Source organism: Dama dama, chromosome 13 (genome assembly GCF_033118175.1).
Source record: "Dama dama isolate Ldn47 chromosome 13, ASM3311817v1, whole genome shotgun sequence".
Classification (NCBI taxonomy): domain Eukaryota; kingdom Metazoa; phylum Chordata; class Mammalia; order Artiodactyla; family Cervidae; genus Dama; species Dama dama.
In genome coordinates this window covers 12,211,139-12,230,466 of record NC_083693.1, presented here as the reverse complement: position 1 = coordinate 12,230,466, position 19,328 = coordinate 12,211,139, and positions in this window count along the sequence as shown.

The following is a 19,328-nucleotide window of genomic DNA, read 5'->3' as shown; positions in this document are numbered from 1 at the left end:
TTAAATTGAGATACCATTTCTCATCTACCAAGTTGACAAAAATCCAAAAGATTGACAACAAATTGCTGGAACGACCATGAGGAAGGGCGCCCTCTCAAATATTCGGGATGTAATGCAATACAGGGAAATTTGGCAATCTGGAGCAAAATGACATATGTATTTACTCTTGATTCTACAGTCACACTTCTCAGAATCTAACTTAAAGACACAGTTGCAAAAATGTGAAAAGAGGTAGGCAAAAGGGTATTCATTGCAGCAAAGGACCAGAAATAGTCCACATGTCAAAGTAGCAGGATTGAATATACTATGTATACCCTGAAATGGTAAAAAGGAAGGCGAGATCTGGGCAGTGGCTGTGTTAGGGTGGTTAAATTATTCTCCTGGCTTTCGTATTGATTTAAATAATTTTTCATCATAAAACCTTAAATACTACCCCTGCCTTGTTCCTCAGATTAGCCGTGGAGGAAGGTCAATAGACAAATTTCCTACTACTGAAGCAAGAACCTGAAGGTGGCCCATGCTGGTTCAGGCCCTTGCCTTCTATTTGGGAATACTGGATGTTTCTAAACTTTGAAAGGCATTGTTGTATAAGACTTACACCTGGCTGCATTACAGAGAAATATTTCGTTGCCATCACAACTCTTTTGCACTCTTTAAATTTATGAGTCTGGCGGCCCTTCAGGCTTCCATAGGCAGCCTCCACTTCAGCTGGCATCGTCCCTGCTGCCTGCTCGCAGCCACGTGAATGTTGTTGCTATAGTTTGAGATACCTCTTGCCTTCTCAGCACTTCACATCCCCCAAGTCTGTTTCTGTGTCCCTAGGCAGCACTGCTCACTGGGCAAGGGTGCCAGAAATTCAGCAGGACTGTTAGATGTCACGTCACAACAAAATACACATTCCAGTCCTTTAGCACCAGAAAGCAACCTTGTAAATAAAGAGAACTAAGGGAGATTGTGTTTATAAATAACAAGTATTAGGGAAATTGTTAACTGCTACTCATGTAGGAGGTATGTTACATTAAAATGCCAGCCACATAGTTTCACCATCCCAAGACTTTTAATCCCTATAAAATCTGGCTTGGCTCAGAGCTTGGTCCACCCGATTTGTAACTGGTATGAATAGACACTTCCATGCTAGCCTAAACACATTTCCTTTATGCTACCTAATCCTTCATTTCTTCCCAAACTCAAGAGAAGTAAATTGAAGGTAACAATTTTATCATCCTGTAGAAAATTCCCATCTAACTCATTAAAAATATATATATATCTTGGCCAGATGAACTGGCACATACTTCTCTGCACTGAAGATGTAAGAAGGATTCTAGAGGTGTAATAAAATCTGCCTTCTTCCATCCAAGATGGACGCTCTGCATGCTCAGTGTCCGGGACTGTGGGGCAGCAATTAACCTTGCTGGTCGTTTGGTCCAAGCTGGTTGATCCTAACCCAGTCAGGAGGGTGGCTGACTAAAAAGATACCAAACCTGGGATCTTCCTCTGTGAGCTTCTATCTCTACAGCAGTTTCTCAGGATGAACTCTACCTTCACACTTGGAAGGGAGCAGAGAGAGGACACAGGCAAGGAGATGGCTTTGGATGTACCACAAACCCTCCTTCTCATTCTAGAAGACCAAGAAGATCCACAGTTCTGACTCAGAGAAAGAATCATACATCAAAGCCCACCCACCTCCCCCCAGATAGAAAGGATGTGTATTTTCAAAACAAAAATATAGTGAACTAAGGTTGAAAATGATAAGGCACTGGAATTACCAAGAGGTACAGCAAACCACAAGATAACCAACGGTGAACTCAGCTTTCTAAAACTTGAAAAGTAAACATTAGGAAATATTAAGTGCAAATTAGAAATTAGGTATTTAAGAAATCTGGTTAAGGTATGGAAAATGTTCCAAAAAGAAAGAAATAAGCACCAAAGCCAGCTTTAAAGCGTCAAAAGAAAGAAGCTAGCTGAGAAATCAACAGTGGGCAAAGCAAGAGGGTAGTGAGTGTCTGGAATGATGAGATCCATTTGGAAAAATGGCTACTAGTCACAAAAATGCATGTTAAGGCAACAAAAAGAAATGTATAACTAATACATTAAAATATATATAAAGATAAAAATAGCAGGCTTTCAAGCGCTATGGAAGCTGGCTCCCTAGCGTGTAGGTAAGTAGCCCCACACCCCTTACCCTGCACTTAAAACACTTCCCCAAACAAGACAGAGCTCCCAGCTGCAGCACGGAAGAGGGAAATGGGGCAAGACTGAGCGGGAAGGGAACAGAACGAGGGTTCTGGGGAAGGGGCGTGGATGGACTCCACGGGAGGTTTTGAATTCCCCTCACGCGTGTTGTCCCATTGTCCCACGTTTCCCTGCCCCCCGCCATCTCCCGTACTGCCGTGCTCTTTGCCTTTCCTGATGGATGCGAAGGAGCAAACCATTTACTTCCTAACAATACCTGCATGGTGAGATAATATATTGATGCTAACCAGGGCGTCTGCATGGTGAGATAGCGTCTTGATGTTAACCAGAGCATCCGCATGGTGAGAGATAGCGTGTTGATGTTAACCAGGATGTCTGCATGGTGAGATAGCGTGTTGATGTTAACCATGGCGTCCGCATGGTGGGATAACGTGTTGATATTAACCAGGGCGTCTGCCTGGTAGATAGCTTGTTGATGTTAACCAGGGTGTCCGCCTGGTGAGATAGCGTGTTGATATTAACCAGGATGTCTGCATGGTGAGATAGCGTGTTGGTGTTAACCAGAGCGTCTGTCTGGTGAGATAGCGTGTTGATATTAACCAGGGCGTTTGCCTGGTGAGATAGTGTGTTGGTGTTAACCGGGGTGTCTTTTCTCATGCCCCTTGTCCCATTTCAGTGGCAACCCAGAGAGTCTTGTCTTACCAGCTCCGGGACAGTGGCCAGAAGGTCAACAAAAACCTAGCACTTGTGTTTCCAAACAGACTTTTGTGGCAGAGCAAACCATCTGGTAGAGACCTCAGGGAAGCTCATGATGAAAAGTCACTGCTCTTGCACAATCCGTCGCAGGCTTGACACAGACACCAGAGCCAAGAGGAGGAGGCGGGAGGAGAGGCCACAGCGCCTGGCCAAGGGGCACGGGGTGCAGGGAGCTCCTTCAGACCTTCTCTCACGGGCTTCTTCCTGTCCTGACTTTTCCCCTTTTATTCAGACTTTCGTCACCTCTGTGTCTGTTCAGCTATCTCTCCATCCTCTGACGAACCATATCACGTTGATGTGTCTGTGTAAGTGTGTTTGCACACACATGTATGTGTTTAACAGCTTCTCATGCCTTTTTCCAACTGTCTCCCTTATTCACTCGGCAAATATTTATTGACAGCATACTCTGTGCCTGTCACGGTTCTAGGTGCCAGAGTTATAGCCATGAACATCAGACAGAGGTTTCAGCCTCCGGTCTGCACAGACTTTATGTTCAGATAGGCAGGGGGCGGTGCAGAAAGGACACACAAACAGAAGCAGCGCACAGACCTTGACGCCAGGTGACAAAGAGGCCTTTGAAGTGAACCCAGGAGAGTGACTAGGGAGGCTGCAGAGGGGCTCAGGCAGGCGGAGGTGCAGGCGAAGGGACGATCCCACCGGGGAACAGCGCACGTGGAGCTGACACGCAGCGGGCTCAGCGCGTTCGCTGCCAGAGCTGCATGTGCAGACGTGAGCCAGGAGCACAGGTGTGGCGTGGGGCTGTGGAGACAACCGAAAGCATGCTGTTGGGCTTCCCCCACCATGGAAGGTCTCTGTGAAGTCAATAGAGGGTTTCAAATAGAGGGGTAACCTCATCTAACACACAAAGATCTTTCTGTGGAAAATAGACCAGAGTGGTGGTTTCTGGGCCATCTGGCAGCAGGAGGCTAAGGCGGCATCTTCAGCGAGAAAAGACGGCTTGGGCAAGGACGCTGCAGCAAGGATGGCACGGGTGAGGAGGGCTGTGTTAGGCTGTATTCTGAGGTAGAGCCTGTAGGATTGGTAGCCAACTCTGGCTTTCCCTGAACTCTTACTTTTGTTTTACTTTCTCAAAGTTTCTCTTTGTTAACCTTTAAAAAACAAAGATCTGAACTAAATGTTGTGCATTGATTAGTCTTTCTGGAGAAGGTTTCATACCTTAATTTTAAATGCTTCTTTTGAGCATATTATAATTAACTAAGAATAAAAAATAAACCTTCTGATGTCTGTGACATAACTGCTTTTTTTATTTCTATCTGTTGCTCAATTTCTTTGATCAATGTGCCAATAGCCGTTTTTCTTATTTTCCATTCCTAATGAATGTACCTTTCTTTTCTGCATAAAGATATGAAAGATATTTTTATAGCTGCATATTAAGGAAATAAAAGGAGACATAAGAGATGTGGGTTTGATCCCTGGGTCAGGAAGATCTCCTGGAGGAGGGCATGGCAACTCACTCCAGTATTCTTGCTTGGAGAATCCCATGGACAGAGGAGCCTGGCGGACCTTAGTCCTTTGGTTCTCAAGGAGCCTTACTGAAACGACTCAGCCTGCAGGCAAGGAAATGAGTGCAACATCTGCTGCAGCAGCAGTGGACACAGGCTGCAGCGGCCGAGTATCACTTCCCACACCTCACTGCACCATCAGGGCTCTTTGGAGAAATGGTCACTCCAGGGCTAAGGTAGGAAATGTACAAGGTGAGTCTGGAGTGACATATTATCCAGGAGATGAGGGAAACTGCCAAGCACTACTGGAGTTATATTAAAAAGACTCAGAAATCAGCCTGAAGAATCCTCACGGACCAAATGCTATCTGCAGTGATTGAACAACATCAGATATGTTGACATCCATGAGTTGATTATGATACAAAACAAAAATACCAGATTGGTCATCAGAGGAGGATGCTATGGAACCAGCTCATTATTCCGTCAGTTAGTTAATAGCACTAAAATAAATAAATTAATTAAAAGATTGACTTGAATGTCAGTGTATTCAGAGGTCCTTGGGAAAGCTGATTTAACTTACTTCACTGACAGCGGCAGTTAAACAGAGTTTGATTGCCAGGAAGACTCACAGAACCCAATGGAAATGCTTAGAAATCTACAAGTTATTGCAGAAGAATCCAACATATTGCATCTAATGTTACAGTGAGGACAGGTATCACTGACAGATTTTGTTCCCCTGCAAGGCATCCAGAAAGATTAGCAGCAGCCTATGCTCCCTCTGAAAGGGTTGCAGTCAGCACACGTTCGCTGTGTGGTCGGGAAGCAGAAGGCTGGAGAGGCAAGTGCTAACTAAGCCTGCTAACAAAGCAGAGCAAAGATGTCAGATGGGGGGGGTGAAGTGTAAAAGACCCCAGAGACCACAGCGGGGGACAGAGGCTGACGACTGTTCCATCGCGTGGAACTGTATTCCATCGTATATCACATTGTGAGGTTTTCCACTTTTTAGCTATTTGGAATAAAGTTTTAATCAACAAGTCTTTTTTTGTGTGCACGTATTCTCATCTCTTTAGAGTAAATGCCCAGGGTTAGAGTTGCCAAACTCTACATGAAACTATGCGTAAAACTCCACCTATGGCTGATTCATGTTGAGATTTGAAGAAAATAGAAAAATTCTGTAAAGCAATTATCCTTCAATAAAAAATAAATTTAAAAAAATGATCAAGTATTATTCCAAAGTGGTTGTCCTGGTTTTGCACCCCCTCCAGCGATGGTGGAGGGTCTAGCTGCCCCCACCCTCAGCTCGCATTATGCTGACGATGCCTTTCATGCGAGCCTTCCTGGTGAGCATGCAGTTGCACCATCTGGGCCTGGAGTTTTCTTTATGAGAACTTAATACCTTTCTTCAGTTTATACAGACATATTTGGATTTCTTATTCATCTTGTATTAGTTTGGGAAAATTGTTTTTCAAGGAAACTTTTCATTTCATCTAATCTGTTGACTATACTGCATAAAGTTATTTGCAATGTTTCCTCATCACTCTTTTAATACCTGGAAGTTTGTAGTGATAATGTAATTCCATTTAACGTCTCTTTTCTGTGCTATTGTTGTCATATATTTTAAATTCACTTAAGTTATAAACTTCACAATAAATTGGTATCAGGTTTGCTTAAACAATAGTTTGCCTTGTAAAGATATTAAGAAATGAAGACTATTATGGAGTCTCGAGCATTTTGCATTTATTATATCCAATATTTTTCATTGCCTTCTGCTGATTTGGATTTCCATCTGGTTCACTTCCCTTTAGGCTGAAAAATTCCTTTTAGTTTCTCTCTCTTTTAATTCAGGTGAGCCAGTGATGAATTCTTTAGGCTTTTGTTTATCTTCAACTCTGTTTATTTCCCCTATATTTTGACAGATTTCTGCTGGATATAGAATTCTGAATTGAGGGTGTTGTTTTGTTTTTTTCTTCCAGGGTTTTAGAATATTTATCTCCTGGTCTCCATTTTTCTAAAGAGAAGTATCTGTCTTTCATATCATACCTCTATTTGTAATGCGTGTTTTTCTCTGGCTGCTTTCAAGATTTTAAAAATCTCTTTTTCTTGATTTTCAGTTTAACTCTGATGCCTAGTTATATTTTTCTTTTACACCTCCTGCCTAGAGTTTTCTGAGCATCTTGTAAGCTTATGGAAGCTTATGCTTGTACCAAATTTGGGAAATATCTGGCCACCATTTTCTCAAATATTTTTCTTGCCCTATTGTCTTTCTGTCATTTTCTGAAACTCCAGTTACACATATATTAGGCCACTGAATATTGTCCTAAAGATTAATGACACTGTACTTACTTTTAGAATATATTTTTCCCTGTTATTCAGATCAGGATAATTTATATTTAGCCACCTCTATATGTGCTGAGAACACTTCTGTCATTGTCAATCTTCTGTTAAGCTCATCCAGTAAAATTTCCATTTCACAATAAAATACCATGGTTGAGGTTTTTTCTTCCACATCTACTGCTTCCCCTGGAGGTGTCAAAAACCTCACCTCTGTTTTGGAAGGACATACACATGACCTGTGCTATTGAACAGGAAAGAAAGTCTGCTAGGACAGCTCTGAGCAAGCTCAACTTCATAGTTGGACATAGGGAAAAACACTCTGTGGGGAAACTTATGATAGCAATTGAGAATAGCAAGTCTATACATCAAGGCAAAGAGCAAAATGCTGTTCAGTGGCACGGGGCACATATGTGTTCTTCCAAAACAGAGGTGAGGTTTTGGTACCTGAAGGGGCAGCAGTGGGTGTGGAAGAGAAACTTCGGCTGTAGCCTTTGACCGTGGCTGGAAGGAGATGATGCTCTGTCGTTTGTCTCCCTGTTCAACAGGGCCTTCAGGGGACAAAGCCCCATTCCAGCGTCTGTCAAGTAGTATATCAACCACTGTTTGTTGCTTGTCTGCAACAAAATTAGGAAGAAAATGTTATGTCAACTTGCTTTCTTCATTGAGCAGGTTTTGTCTAATTAACAGTGAACCAGTTAATCCAGAACACACTTTAAGAAGCACAATGTGTCCTTGTAATCTTGACAGTTATAACAGTGTGTGATACATAGTAGGTGCTTAATAATTATTTATTCACTTTATGAAACAGTTTTCTGCATGGACTGGTTGATTTTTAGATTAATCATAAGAGGACTCAGGCCTTGTTGGGAAAGCAGTTCTCTTATAAGACATTTTCCTCTCAACAATTCCTACACTAGTAAAGCAGATATTACTTTCTGTATCTGAATTGAGATCCTGAATGTGGGAGACCTGGGTTCAGTCCCTGGGTCAGGAAGACCCTCTGGAGAAGGGAATGGCAACCCATTCCAGTATTCTTTGCCTGGAGAATTCCGTGGACAGAGGAGCCTGGCAGGATCCATGGGATCTCAAAGAGTTGGACATGAACGAGTGACTAACACTTACACTTTTCTTTGATCAGTCAACCTATTATCTATCTGGATCTAATGATCAGTCAATTTATTATCTATCATAAAGATAATATGCTGTTTATCCAAACATGAATTTGGTTAATCTATAAGGTAAAATTTCTTTCTTCATTGCCTGCCCATCCTCTTATAGCCTAGTCAAAGCAAGCATTTACTCAGTAAATAATTAACTGGTCTCACCTCTTCAGGGTTGCTATGGGTTACATTGTGTCTTCCATCCCCACCCATAATTTAAATGCTGAAGCCGTAACTCACAGTAACACAGAATGTAACCTAATTTGAAAATAGTTGTCGCAGTCTAATTAGTTAAGATGAAGTCATACTAAAGAAGGTGTCCCTAACCCAGTATGACTCACGTCTTTATAAAAAGGGGAAGTTTGGAGACAGACATGCACACAAAGAGAGCACCATGTGAAGATGAAGGCAGAGCTCTGCAAGACAAGGAATGTCAGAGACGGCCAGAACGCCTGCAGCAGCTGGGGGAGGCCAGGGTTGGAGTTCCCCTCACAGCTCTCGGACGGAGCCAGCCTTGCAGACCCTCAGTGCTAGACTTTCAGTCAGACTGGGGGATAGTACCATGTATTTCTGTACCCTGGGCTGGGGTACTTTTCATAGCAGTCTCAGCAAATTGATACATTTAGTTCAGATCTTTGTATTGTAAAAGTTAAAAAACAGAAACTGAGAAAGCAAAACATCTGTAAGAAAATAATACAGAAGTTCTACTATACTCTTCAGTATTAACATCTTATATAACTATAGTACAATATCACAACCAGAAAATTAACATGAATAAAATTCATTAGCTTTATTCAAAGTTCCCCATGCATTCATGTTTTACACTTACTCATGTGTGTGCAGGTATGTATGTGTATTTAATTCTATGCTATTTCATTGCATGCATTCTGTTCAGTTCAGTTCAGTCGCTCAGTTGTGTCTGACTCTTTACGACCCCATGGACTGCAGCATGCCAGGCCTTCCTTTCCATCACCAACTCCCAGTCTACCCAAACCCATGTCCATTGAGTTGGTGATGCCATCCAACCATCTCATCCTCTACTGTCCCCTTCTCCTCCTGCCTTCAGCCTTTCCAGCATCAGGGTTTTTCCAGTGGAAAGTTGCACATGTAGATTCATGTTTCCACTGCTACAGTCAAGATTCAGGATAGGTGCATCACAAGGACCCCTATGGATACCCTTTTCTAGCCAAAGCCACTTTCCTTCTTCCTGCCTCCCAAACTACTGGCAACTACATTGGTTCTCCATCTCCAGAATTTCATCATCTCAAAAATGGAATGGAATCACACAGTATATAACTTTTTTTTTTTTTTTTTTTTGAGCAGAGAAAGGTTTATTGCGGAGCTGAGCAAGAACAATGGGGGAGATCCTACTCAAAAGGCCGGAACATCAGTATGTACCTTTTAGAGATTGGCCCTTTTTTCACTAAACATGATTCTCTTGAGATCCATCCAAACAGTTGTGTGCATCAGTAGCTCATTTCTTTTATTGCTGAGCAATTAAATCCATGATGCGGATGTACCATCATTCGTTTATCCATTCACCTGTTATAGGAACTTGGTTTGCTTCCAGTTGCCAGCTATTATGAATAAAGTTGCTGCTGTGAACATTTGTGTGCAGGTTTTATGTGAATGCAAGTTTTAATTTACTGGGGATAAATGCCTAGGAGGGAAATTGCTAAACTGCAGGGTAAGCACTTGTTTAGTTTTCTAAGAAATTGCTTTATTACATATAAAATGTGCCAAGCAATAATTTTGCTCAGTATCACTCATATTTTTGCTCTGTAAAAGCAGTGGTGTTCTGTATTCAGTCTTCTAGAACCTACTATTTCCCTTAACAGTAGGCTTCAAAGACTCCTCCACTTTATTTCATGTATCTGCAGCTTATTTATTTTCTTAGCCCTGCTGTTTTTCACTTTGTGGCTATATGACTGCCCACAGTCAGTGGTGGAACACGTTGCTCTGATTGTGAACAAAGACACCATTTACTAATGAAATGTTCACTAGCAATGTTTTATTTTTGGACAGATTCTTAGAGATCAGGGTGCTGAGATATAAGAACTTTGAATGTGAAAATTCCAGATGAAATACCAAATCACTAATCAAAGTGGATGTTCCAATATATAAGTCCACAGGTGATGTTTAACAGTTCCTTCTAGAGAGAATATGGAGAAAAGGGAACCCTACTACACTGTTGGTGGGAATGTAAATTGGTGCATGCATTATGGAGAACAGTATGGATATTCTTAAAAATCTAAAAACAGAGTTACCATGGGCTTCCCTGGTAGCTCAGCTGGTAAAAGAATCCACCTGCAATGCAGGAGAACCCAGTGTGACTCCTGGGTCAGGAAGATCCCCTGGGGAAGGGATAGATTACCCACTCCAGTATTCTTGGGGTTCCCTGGTGGCTCAGATAGTAAAGAATCATTTACAGTGTGGGAAACCTGGGATCAATCCCTGGGTTGAGAAGATCCCTTGGAGGAGGGCATGGCAACCCTCTCCAGTATTCTTGCCTGGATAATCCCCAGGGACAGAAGAGCCTGGTGGGCTACAGTCCATGAGGTCGCAAAGAGTCAGACATGATTGAGTGACTAAGAACAGCATTCGATTGAGCAATCCCACTCCTGTGCCTATATCTGCAGAAAATTCTAATTCAAAAAGACACATGCACCCTGATTTTCATTGCAGTCCTATTTACAGTAGGAAGTGACCTAAATATTGCTAACCCTAAATGTCCACTGACAGATGAATGCATAAAGGAGATATGGTACATATATATAATGGAATATTAACCATAAAAAAGACTGATTATAATGCCATTTGCAAAAATAAGGATGGATCTAGAAATGGCACAGGGAACTATGTTAAATATCTTGTAATAACTTTTAAATGGAAATGAATCAGAAAAAGAATATAAGCATGTAACTGAATCTCTTTGCTGTATACTTGAAACTAACACAACATTGCAAATTAAGTATGCGTGCGTGCATGCTAAGTCACTTCATTAGTGCCCAACTCTTTGCGACCCTATGACCCTATCAGGCTCCTCTGTCCATGGGATTCTCCAGGCAAGAATATTGGAGCGGGTTGCTATGCCTTCCTCCAGGGGTTCTTTCTGACTCAGGGATAGAACCCATGCCTCTTACATTTCCTGCGTTGGCAGGCGGGTTCTTTACCACTAGCGTCAAATGGTATATTTCAATTTAAAAAATACTGATTAAAAAAAAGTTTCATTCACATCCTCAAAAGTCTTGTTTGGCTTTTTAACTTTCGTCAATGTAATAGGTTATTAATTTCTTATCTCTAAAATTTTTTATATTTATATTCATTTATTCTTCAGTTCAGTCACTCACTGTGTCCAACTCTTTGCAACCCTGTGGACTGCTGCATAACAGGCTTTCCTGTCCATCACCAACTCCTGGAGCTTGCTCAAACTCATGTCCATCAAGTCAATGATGCCATCCAACCATCTCATCCTCTATCGTCCCCTTCTCCTCCTGCCTTCAATTTTCCCAGCATCAGGGTCTTTCCCAATGAGTCAGTTCTTCAGATTACTTCAGTTATTTATCTCCAATTTGTCAAGTCAGGAGAAAAAAAAGCAAATCCACTTGGAATTAGTTTTAAATATGCACAAAATCAACAGGTTAATTTGAGAGGTGCACAAAGGTATATGGCATACTTCTATATTTATTCAGATCTTTCTTTATCACCTCAGTAAAAGGTCACATTGACTAGCCACATGTTCACATGTTCTTCATCAGTAATATGGGGATGAAAATCCTTCTGTCTCAGGGCAGGAGGATGGAGATAAAGTCTATAAAGTGAGCAAAACATGCTGAGCAGGTGTTACCTGCTCCCCAAAGGTTAACCATAACTGCTGCTTTTGTTGGGATTCCTTACACATATTTGCTTACATTTCAAGCTGACTTTTAATATTTTTCATTCAGTTCAGTTCAGTCACTCAGTCATGTCCAACTCTTTGCAACCCCATGGACTGCAGCACACCAGGCCTCCCTGTACATCACCAACTCCCAGAGCTTGATCAAACTCAAGTCCATCACGTCGGTGATACCATCCAACCATCTCATCCTCTATCATCCCCTTCTCCTCCTGCCTTCAGTCTTTCCCAGCATCAGGGTCTTTTCCAATGAGTCAACTCTTCCCACCTGGTGGCCAAAGTGTTGGAGTCTGAGCTTCAGCATCAGTTCTTCCAATGAATATTCAGGACTGATTTCCTTTAGGATTGACAGGTTGGATCTCCCTGCAGTCCAAGGGACTCTCAAGAGTCTTCTCCAACACCACAGTTCAAAAGCATCAATTTTTTGGCGCTCAGCTTTCTTCACAGTCCAACTCTCACATCCATACATGACCACTGGAAAAACTATAGCCTTGACTAGACGGACTGTTGTTGGCAAAGTAATGTCTCTGCTTTTAAATATGCTGTCTAGGTTGGTCATAACTTTCCTTCCAAGGAGTAAGCATCTTTTAATTTCATGGCTGTAATCACCATCTGCAGTGATTTTGGAGGCCCCAGAAATAAAGTCAGCCACTGTTTCTACTGTTTCCCCATCTACTTCCCATGAAGTGATGGGACCAGATGCCATGATCTTAGTTTTGTGAATGTTGAGCTTTAAGCCAACTTTTTCACTTTCCTCTTTCACTTTCATCAAGAAGCTTGTTAGTTCCTCTTCACTTTCTGCCATAAGGATGGTGTCATCTGCATATCTGAGGTTATTGATATTTCTCCTGGCAATGTTGATTCCAGCTTATGCTTCATCCAGTCTAGCATTTCTCATGAAGTAATCTGCTGCTGCTGCTGCTAAGTCGCTTCAGTCGTGTCCGACTCTTCACGACCCCATGGACTGCACCCCACCAGGCTCCTCCGTCCATGAAATTTTCCAGGCAAGAGTACTGGAGTGGGTAGCCATTGCCTTCTCTGATGAAGTACTCTGCATATAAGTTAAATAAGCAGGGTGACAATATACAACCTTGATGTACTCCTTTCCCAATTTGGAACTTGTTTCATGTCCAATTCTAACTGTTGTTTCTTGACCTGCATACAGATTTCTCAGGAGGCAGGTAAGATGGTCTGGTATTCCCATCTCTTTCAGAATTTTCCACAATTTGTTGTGATCCACACAGTCAAAGGCTTTGGCATAATCAATAAAGAAGAAATAGATGTTTTTCTGGAATTCTCTTGCTTTTTCAATGACACAGCAGATTTTAGCAATTTGATCTCTGGTTCCTCTGCCTTTTCTAAATCCAGCTTGAACATCTGGAAGTTCTCAGTTCACATACTGTTGAAGCCTGGCCTGGAGAATTTTGAGCATTACTTTACTAGCTGTGAGATGAGTGCAATTGTGCAGCAGTTTGAATATTCTTTGTCATTGCCTTTCTTCTGGATTGGAATGAAAACTGACCTTTTCCAGTCCTGTGGCCACTGCTGAGTTTTCCAAATTTGCTGGCATATTGAGTGCAGCACTTTCACAGCATCATCTTTCAGGATTTGAAATAGCTCAACTGGAATTCTATCACCTCCACTAGCTTTGTCTGTAGTGATGCTTCCTAAGGCCAACTTGACTTCACATTCCAGGATGTCTGGCTCTAGGTAAGTGATCACATTACTGCGGTTATCTGTGTCATGAAGATCTTTTTTGTACAGTTCCTCTGTGTATTCTTGCCACCTCTTCTTAATATCTTCTGCTTCTGTTAGGTGCATACCATTTCTGTCCTTTATTTTGCTCATCTTTGCATGAAATCTTCGCTTGGTATCTCTAATTTTCTTGAAGCAATCTCTAGTCTTTCCCATTTCTATTGTTTTCCTCTATTTCTTGGCATTGATCACTGAGGAAGGCTTTCTTATCTCTCCATTCTATTCTTTGGAACTCTACATTCAAAAGCCATCTTTCCTTTTCTCCTTTGCCTTTAGCTTCTTTTCTTTTCTCAGATATTTGTGAAGCCTCCTCAGACAATCATTTTGCCTTTTTGCATTTCTTTTTCTTGGGGATGGTTTTGATTACTGCCTCCTGTATAATGTCATGAACCTCCGTCCATAGTTCATCAGGCACTCTGTCTATCAGATCTAATCCCTTGAATCTATTTGTCACTCCCACTGTATAATCATAAGGGATTTGATTTAGGTCATACCTGAATGGTTTACTGGTTTCCCCTACTTTCTTCAATTTAAGTCTGAATTTGGCAATAAGGAGTTCGTGATCTGAGTCCCAGTCAGCTCCCAGCCTTGTTTTGCTGACTGTATAGAGACTCTCCATCTTTGGCTGCAAAGAATATAATCAATCTGATTTTGGTGTTGACCATCTGGTGATGTCCATGTGTACAGTCTTCTCTTTTGTTGTTGGAAGAGGGTGTTTGCTATGACCAGTGCATTCTCTTGGCAAACTCTGTTAGCCTATGACCTGCTTCATTTTGTACTCCAAGGCCAAATTTGCCTGTTACTCCAGGTAGCTCTTGACTTCCTGATTTTGCATTCCTGTCCCCTATGATGAAGAGGACATCTCTTTTGGGTGTTAGTTGTAAAAGTTCTTGCAGGTCTTCATATTTTTCATTAGGTATCTTATTTATCCTAAAGATGATGTCCATTGGTGATTCATAACATTTTCTAATTGGCTTTTACTTGTACATGAGAAACCTACTGATTGTATGTTTTTATCTAGCAGTTGGCCATATTACTTAACTGTTCTTTTGGGTACAAACTGTGATGTTGCAAAGATGATAAACTATGCCTTTTTCTTTTCCAATGTTTATACCTATAGCCAGTACTATAAGATGTATTCATACATATATACAGTTGTGTCCAATTCTTTGCAATGTTGTGGACCATAGTCCACTAGACTCCTCTGTCCATGGATTTCTCCAGGCAAGAATACTGGAGTGAACCTCTGGTTCCTCTGCCTTTTCAAAATCTAGCTTGTTGCTATGCTCCTCCTCAGGGGATCTTCCCCACTTGGGGATTAAACCCCACGTCTCCTGCATTGGCAGGTGGGTTCTTTACCATTAGCACCACCTGTGAAGCCCAGTACTATAGGGCAGTAAACTGTAAATAAACTATAGATAGTTCCTTTGCAATTCTACTTTCTGATTTCAATCTCTTTTGCTAGCCTTATTTCGCTGTTTGGTCTCTAAGTCATGACTCTTTCTGACCCCATGGAGTGCAGCAGGCCAGGCTTTCCTGTCCTTCTCTATCTCCTAGAGGTTGGTCACACTCTCGTCCATTGAGTTGGTGATGCCATCCAACCATCTCATCCTCTGTTGTCCCCTTTTCCTCCTGCCCTCAATATCTACCAGCATGAGGGTCTTTTCCAATGAGTCAGCTCTTCACATCAGGTGGCCAAAGTACTGGAGCTTCAGCTGCAGCATCAGTCCTTCCAGTGAATATTCCTTTAGAATTTTTTGGTTTGATCTCTTTGCAGTCCAAAGGACTCTCAAGAGTCTTCTCCAACACTACAATTCGAAAGCATCAATTCTTCCCCACTCAGCCTTCTTTATGGTCCAACTCTCACACAGCTTTAACTATATGAACCTTTGTTGGCAAAGTGATATCTCTGATTTTTCTGCACTATCTAGGTTTTGTAACAGCTTTTCTTCCAAGGAGCAAGAGTCTTAATTTCATGGCTGCAGTCACCATCTGCAGTGATTTTGGAGCACAAGAAAATAAAATTTGTCACTGTTTCCTCTTTTTCCTCATCTTTTTGCCATGAATTATGGTACCAGATGCCATGATCTTAGTTTTTTGAAAGTTGAGTTTTAATCCTCCTCTTTCATGTTTATCAAGATGCTCTTTGGTTCCTCTTTGCTTTCAGCCATTGGAGTGGTATCATCTGCATATCTGGGATTGTTATTTTTCCTGGCAACCTTGATTCCAGCTTGGGCTTCATCCAGTCTGGCATATCACCCAATGTACTCTGCATATAAGTTAAATAAGCAGGCTGACAATGTATAGCCCTGTTGTACTCTTTTCCCAATTTTGAACCAGTTAGTTGTTCTTTGCTCAGTTCTGTTTCTTCTTTACCTGATACAGGTATTGCAGGAGACAGGGATGGTCTGGTATTCCCATCTCTTTAAGAATTTTACACAGTTTGTTGTGATTCACACAGTCAAAAGTTTTAACATAGTCAATGAAGCAGAAGTAGATGTGTTTCCGGAATGCCCTTGCTCTTTTTATGATCCAACAGATATGAGCAACTTGACCTCTGGTTCCTCTGCCTTTTCAAAATCTAGCTTGTACATCTGGAAGTTCTTGGTTCATATACTGCTAAAGTCTAGCTTGAAGAATTTTGAGTGTTACCTTGCTAGCACGTGAAATGAGCACAACTGTGAGGTAGTTTGAGCATTCTTTAGCATTGCCTTTCTTCAGGATTGGAATGAAAACTGACCTCTTCCAGTCTTGTGGCTATTGCAAAGTTTTCCAAGTTTGCTAGGATTTGCAATAGCTCAGCTGTAGTTCCATCACATCCCCTAGCTTTGTTTTCAGTAATGGTTTGTTTGTAGTAATGCCTCCTAAGGACTACTTGACTTCACACTCTAGCCTTGTTGAACAAATTTAAAAGATGTTAGTATTTTTTTCTATACTCTATTATGAATAAAAGTTAATCTGTTTTGAAGTTTCAGCAGAGTTTGTCTGTTAAATGTGCTTCTTTGAGTGCTTTCGAAGGATGGATTTCTGAGGACAATTTCAAGATCTTCTGGGGCTGATTAATGTATTCAAAATGTTTTCTTAGCAAAACATGTAACCCACAAGAGATCAATTTCCAAAATATACAAGCAGTTCACAGAGCTCAATATAAAAACAACAATCCAATAAAAATGCAGGCAGAAGATCCATATGTATCTTTCTGCAGAGAAGACATACAGATGACCTAGAGACACATGCAAAGATGCTCAACATGGCTACTTGTTATTGTTGCTCAGTCATTCATGTTCCAGGGAGGTTGTCTTCACGTGCGATATTTCCTGATTTCAGGTGTCAGCATGTCCTTCATTGACTGTTTCTCAAGTAACTTTAATTCAAAATAACCAATGTGTCAAAGTGGCATATTCCCCTCCCTCTCATCCCCAAGTGATTAATAACTAAACTCTTAAGTGTTACTCTTGGTTCACCTCACTTTCCTCCTCCAAATATCCAACCTCTCGGCCAATCAATCAGCTCCACCCAGAAGACACACTTGCTCTTTTTCTGCTGTCCCCCCACTGCCTGGGCCTAAGCCACCTCCTAGTGAATCCACTGACCTGCCTGCTCCCTGGGGGCTCCTAACCCATCTTCCACCTTTCAAAAGGGAAAACCAGACTCTTATTTCATGTCTCTGCTTGGGGCACTCCGTGACTTCCTGCTGCCCTTGAAGCAAATCTGGAGAAATCCGTCCTCTCCAAAAGCCCAGGCCCGGCCTCGCTGTCCTCACCCGCAGCTCCTCTGAGACCTGATGTCCTGGCTGGGCCTTCTGCTGAGCTGGGCCACGTGCGCCCGGTCACCTGCCTGCTGAACCCCGGTTCCCGGGAAGGGTGACCACCTACAGCATTGTCCGCTACGGCTCTCCTCCTGCCTCAGGAACTCAGGCTTCCAGCTGCACACCCCGACTCCCTTCTCCCTTTCAGACCCCACCCAGGCCACCAGCAGAGCCCGCTTGCTTGAGCAGCCACTTCGCAGCTTCCACTTCGGCCACACCCACCCGGGCCACCTCCAAGGTCACTGCCACGGCCTCTGACAGCCTCTCTGCTGCTTCCACCCCTCTGCGTCCTCTTCACACAAATGCCAATGATCTTTGCAAAGCTGAACCCAGTCTCATGGGGCTCCTGCCCGTTCCGCTTCTCACCAGGGCCTCAGGGCTTGCAGCAGCCCAGCCCCAGGCCCCTTTGCCAGGCCCACCTGCAGGCCTGGAACCCACTCTTGCTGCAGTTGGTGTCTCCTCCCCCAGACAGCCGCGCAGCTTCCTTCCTTGCCTCTCCTCGGGGCTGCCTGGAGAAGGCCGCCCGACTGCCCTAGCTGCGGGGAGCCGAGCACGCCTCCTGCGGGCTCGCTGTGCCCACCTCATCCTGTGCCGCCTTGTGGGAGCTCCCCAGGAGCACCCAGTGTTCCTGAGAGCAGGGCTTAGCGGTGTGCCCAGAGTCTTCTTTAGGGGCTGCCTCTGTCATAGGAAACGGATTCCAATACACGTGTGCGGGGTGGGGTTTTGTGATACCAGCCAGGTGTCCGACAGTTCACTCAATTCTGACACCATCTGCCTGCAGGGAGTGTGTGATCCCACAGGGTGAGGACTGAGTCTCACAAGACTGCCCACACTTCAATCTCCAATCCAAGTTCCTGTTTGTCAGCTGTGCTTCTGACAAGCATTCAACTGCAGATTCTAGCCATAGACGGGCAGTTCAGTTGATTTGCTAGAGTGGCTCACAGAACTCAGGAAAACATTTTACTTACTAATTACCAACTTATTATAATCAGATATAACTCAGGAATAGCCAGGTGGAAGAGGCATGGGGCAAGGTGTGGAGGAAGCACTGATACACGCCCTTTTAGAGCCCTCGATGCTCCCAGAATCACATGATCACCGTCTTTGAAGCTCCCCAAACCCAGTCCTTTGGGTTTTTATGGTGGTTTCATTACAGAGTCATGATTAAAACCTGAGGTTATTGGTGATTGATTCAACCCCCAGGCTCCCTCCCCTCCCCAGGGGTCAGGGGGTAGGGCTGAAAGTTCCGACCTCTAACCACATGGATGGTTCCCTGGCAACCAGCCTCCATCCTCAGGGTCTTTCCAAAAGTCACTTAACATCAACCCAGGTCGGGTTGAAAGGGGCTTGTTATGGATATCAAGACACATTTATAGCTCTTATCACTAAGGAAATTCCAAGGGATTTAGAAACTCTGTACCAGAACTGGAGACAAAGAACAAATGGTGTTGTCTTGTTGTAGCATGCCAGGCCTCCCTGTTCCTTACCATCTCCCAAAGTTTGCCCATGTTCATGTCCGTTGCATCAGTGATGCCATCTATGGTACCATCACAGTATCACACTGCCTCTTCTACTAGAATGTTAGATTCATAAGACAATTCTCCCCTGTGGCTTCAGTGCCTAGAACAATGCCAGGCACACAAAAGGTGATGAAGTATTTGCTGAGTGAGGACAATGAAAGCCACTTTCCAGGGGCCAACAGCAGGGCCTCCTTAAAGCTCAGGGATCCAGATGGCCATCCCAGGAGTCCATCCAAGCCTCATCCTGGCCTAGGAAGCTGAGAGTCTGAGAGTTTAGCTGACAGAAGCCATCTGAGCCCAAAACCCCTACAGAGCCACCTAAGAGAGGCTTATATACCACTGCACATATGTCAGAACAGAAGTAACCCCATGAGGTTCATTGGGTCACGCAGTGTGGAAACCTTCCAGGAGACCACATGACCTAGGCCTTAGTGGAAATACTGA